Source organism: Hippoglossus stenolepis, chromosome 3, assembly GCF_022539355.2.
Source record: "Hippoglossus stenolepis isolate QCI-W04-F060 chromosome 3, HSTE1.2, whole genome shotgun sequence".
In the NCBI taxonomy this organism is placed as follows: Eukaryota; Metazoa; Chordata; class Actinopteri; order Pleuronectiformes; family Pleuronectidae; genus Hippoglossus; species Hippoglossus stenolepis.
In genome coordinates this window covers 2,001,709-2,006,277 of record NC_061485.1, presented here as the reverse complement: position 1 = coordinate 2,006,277, position 4,569 = coordinate 2,001,709, and the positions used below count along the sequence as shown (strand labels likewise).

The 4,569-nt window shown below is 43.2% G+C and overlaps 1 pseudogene; it reads left to right on the top strand.

Moving 5' to 3' along the window:
• The first annotated feature begins 1,346 nt into the window (after window positions 1-1,346).
• On the top strand, window positions 1,347-4,085 carry LOC118105328 (annotated as a pseudogene).
• The last annotated feature ends 484 nt before the right edge of the window (window positions 4,086-4,569 follow it).

Genomic DNA, 4,569 nt, shown 5'->3' with positions numbered 1-4,569 from the left:
GTACTTCAAGATCTTCCTTGCTGCCAAAGCTGCTAAAGGGGAGTAAATCAGGGGATGGAGATGCAAAGAAGGCAAGTAAAACCATCCTGCTCCATGGGCTTTCAGCTGCTGCTGTGCATGCTCACTATTTAGCCCACGTTATAAGGAATGCCCTGTTGAACTTGTTCTCAAACATTTTGTACACGTGTTCTTTGTTTCTTATATCATCATCCAGGTGTTACCTAGATTTATCAGTCCGATGGTTTATGTGGCTACGAGACAAGATGTCAGACAGCACCTGAAAAGCACCTGATATGTAAACTGAGATCAACCATCACAATGCGTGGTGAAGTCTATGCTGCTGTGCAGACACATTTTGAACAAAGACTGAGAAGATGAGAACAAATACATTCTGACTTTATAACGTCAGGAAACATTCAGGAGTTTCTGTCTCAGTCTCTAGTTTCAAGTCTTCTTCAAACAGCTGATGTTCATTTAGTGAATTATGATCATTTAGAGTCAAACAGACCATAAAAGCACCAGATGTGTTGGGGGATACTACAGTGATTGACAGCCAGCACCGGCTCCAATGGGTGCAGGTGGCAGGTGTAGGTGGGGGTGCTGAGAAATGTGCATCTTCACTTGCCTCACGGTTCAGTAACGAGTTAGCAGTCAACCAGTCGCATGCACCACGCCAATGCATCTCAATATAACAACATGATTATTATCATTCAATTATGAATCCAATCCTCAGTCATTACTGCTTTTCATCAGCACATAATCAGATAAATCTGAACCTCGTTCGTTTTCTAGAACGTGCTTTTAAAAGTATTATCGACTATTACTGTTGTGTGTTCTGGTGTCAGTAATAAGGTTTTCAACTCAGAAATCAGACGACAACAGACATCCGTTCAGTTGAGACCTGTGTGCTGCACCTATAACACTCTACTGAGGCCACCCTTCACTGTGTCAGGGTGCTCCTCTTAGCAGCACTCCACTGCATTGAGGTGCATTACTCCGCTGGTCAGCAAGTGTCTGCTCCTCTGCTCTTTTCTAATCACTCAAATGTAGAACTGATCTTTATAAAACCTGCAGAATTCAGATTGAGGTTCATACAAACATGTATTTAGTCGCTAACGAGCGCTGAGCTGCGTGCGCACAACATTTTAAAACTTTTTGTGTATGTGTTTAAATACGTGTCTCATAAACACTAGAGCAAATAAAGAAACACAAAGTAACCTACTCTACGTGTCCTAATAATTTCCGATGTGTGTTTATCGTTAACGTGTGGCGAGCGCAGGTCAGGTGGGGAGTGAGGAGGGAGGACACATTCAATTAATTACCCTACTGTCATCACTCAGGACGACATGACAGCTCCCACAGGTGAAGCCAAACCATCTCAAATGCCCCCTGCGGCTGACTGCAGCACATTTCATAAACCTGCCTCCTCCATGTTAGCAGATGGGACATGGACCAAAAGAAGAAATCATAGTAGATGTGATATAAATGTTTCTCTCTCATGGTTCCAGAGTGGAAACTCAGTGTAGAGCAGAGTGGAAACTCAGTGTAGAGCAGAGTGGAAACTATAGGGAACAAAAAACTATAACAATTTCTATGAGAAAAATAAAATTGCTTCTCCAAAGCAAAACTAGTAGAGTTATATTGAAGCTATAAATTTGTTTCTGTGACTTGTTGAGAGTCACTTTTATTCGCCTGCTGTTTTCCCCTCACAGATCTTCACCTCGAGCCCTCGATACCTTCTGTTCATCCACCTGGTGATAAACGACATGATGCAGCTGGCCCTGTCCACCCTCCTCCACATCATCAGCTACGCCCTGTACAAGATCAACGTCCCCTTCTGCCTCGTCCTGCTCATCGTCACCATCACCACCACCCTCAACACCCCGCTGAACCTGGCTGGAATGGCGGTGGAGTGCTACGTCGCCATCTGCATCCCCCTCCGCCACGGTCAGATCTGCACCGTCAGGAACACCTACGTCCTGATTGGTCTTCTCAGGTCTCGCTTGATCATGAGCTCGTCAGTGGCTCCAGGAGGCAACAGGAGTTTTCCTCATCAGGTGAAGCAACAGTCTCACTGTCACATCTTTACAAAGGAACATGAAAATGTTGTTTATTTTGATCTGAACATTTGTTTTTGATTCATTTTTAAGTTTTAAAATCTTGAAGCTGTTTAATTCTTTAAGACCAACGCAAATAAAAATGTAGTAAAGTTAAGTTTGCCACCATCGTGTTCTCTTCATCAAGTCCACGTTTGAAATGAAGTTAAAGAGTAAACTCTATTGACTACTTGTAAAAACTGTTATTTTGATGTGAACTGACAAGTTATTAATACGAATGCACATAAGATACAGGAGATTAAATTGAATTTGAATCATTACCTCAACCTGCTTAAGCTGTGTCTGTGTGTGAGTGTAAAAGAGAGGATGATGCTGCTGACTCACAGCCTGTTGCTGCTCATGAAAAACTAAATATGAACCTGCTGCAAGATGAAACTCTGAAAGCAGGTCAGCTGATAGAAACACAGAGAAGGATTAGGATCTGCACTTTGAGGACTCTGTGTTTCTAAAAGTCTTTTCTGTCTCTGCTACTTGGCGCCCCCTGCAGCTGAATCAGGTCACCTTCACCAGAGACACCTTCACCTCAGCGTTTGTGAAGAACCTGATTGTGTTTGTGTTGTGGCTCATCCTCAGTTACATCCACAGCACCTTGGTTTCCACGTTTTTCAGACACCAGGTACAAACACACGCACACAAACAATAGAACAGACTCAAAGGGATTTTCTATTCTTCAATCTGAACGTCTGTCTTTGAGATGTACGACAGACAGAAACATCAAATCCTCACATTTTAGGAGCTGGAAACACGAAATATTTTAATATCTTTGTTTAATAAAAGTGACATGAACCTTTAACTGAGTGTTGAAAGCATTGGCAATTAATCTTCTGTAAATTAACTAATCACTTTATCAACCTTTATAAATGTAACATATATTACTTCAGTATTTTCCCTTTTCTGTACTTTTTAAAAGATTAAAAATTCATTGTTTGATCAATATATCACTGGCAGAGTAACTGTTGATGAAAATAAATGTTAGCTGCAGGCCTTTGTGCACTATGTTCAATTCATATTTGATATTGTTGTATTACAATTATTTCATTTACACTCAGAGCTGTTGCTGTTTCCCGCACATTTCAATTTCCTTCACTTTGTCTTCTCTCTCCCAGGACCTTTTACGAAGACCCTCGTTAGTATCCTCTTCATCCACATGGTGATAAACGACGCCATCCAGCTGACCGTCACCGTCACACTTTTTGTCTCAAGCTACATCTTCTACAAGATCAACGTGTCTTTCTGCTGCCTCCTCATCCTGGTGGCCGTCTTCACCACCAGGAACACCCCGGTCAACTTAGCTAGCATGGCCATTGAGCGCTACATTGCCATTTGCAAACCTTTGCGCCACTCGCAAATCTGCACAGTGAGAAAAACGTACATGGTCATCGGGGTGATTTGGTTTCTGTGCGCGGCTCCAGATATCACAGATCTGTTTGTGACTCTGGCCACTGAATCCCTGAGCTTCTTTCATGGGTCGGTGTTGTGTTTGCGCCAGAACGTGTTCAAAGACCCGATCCTCGCGCTTAAGAGACAAGCGTTTGACATCATCTATTTCTCCTTTGTGTTTCTGACTCTGATCTTCACCTACTTCCGAATACTGTTTGCAGCGAGAGCCGCGGCCACAGAGAAGATGTCGGCGCAGAGAGCCAGGAACACCATCCTGCTCCACGGCCTCCAGCTGTCCATGTGCCTGCTCTCCTACATCTCCCCCAGTGTGGCGCTTGTTCTGCATCTCATCTTCCCCGGTCGAATCCGGGAGATCAGATTTGCAAACTAATTTCATCGTCTTACATCCTGCCGCGCTTTCCTGAGCCTCCCATCATTTACGGCGTGAGAGACAAAAAGTTCAGGAAGTACTTCAAGATGAACCTTCTGAGCAACAGGTGCCGGGAGAAGCTGAAGAAAGTGACACCACAGCACTAACAATGATTATACAGCAATAAAAGTGGAAGTTTGTCAGACTGAATAAAAATGTCCACACTGTTGAATCATACCCTCTGGTTTTTAATGGCTTCATTAAAAATGTAAAATTAACAACGATGTTGATATTTACATTATAGCAAAACAACGTCAGACTGACAGGCCGGAGTCCCCGCCTCCCAATTTATAACCTCCACCAAGCAGTCCAATGACAGGAAACACCATCTGAAACTAGAAGGTCACTCGCTGAGTCAGTCGTTTTCCTGCCAACTGACAAACAAGTGCTGATGAAAACACAACCTCCATTGGCGTAGAGAACAACAGCTTGAGGTGTTGATGCAAAACATTACCATGTCACAGTGAAGATGACCTTTAGTGACCTTGTGCCAAATATAACGTATTCATGAAAACGGGACGGAGAACATAACCAGCGCCTGTGGTCCCGTCTGCTGCCGCGCAGAGGCACAAAGAAGAAGAGATACATTAATATGAACTTATTAATACAATCAAGGAAAAAGCTGTGGAAAACTTTACGTCT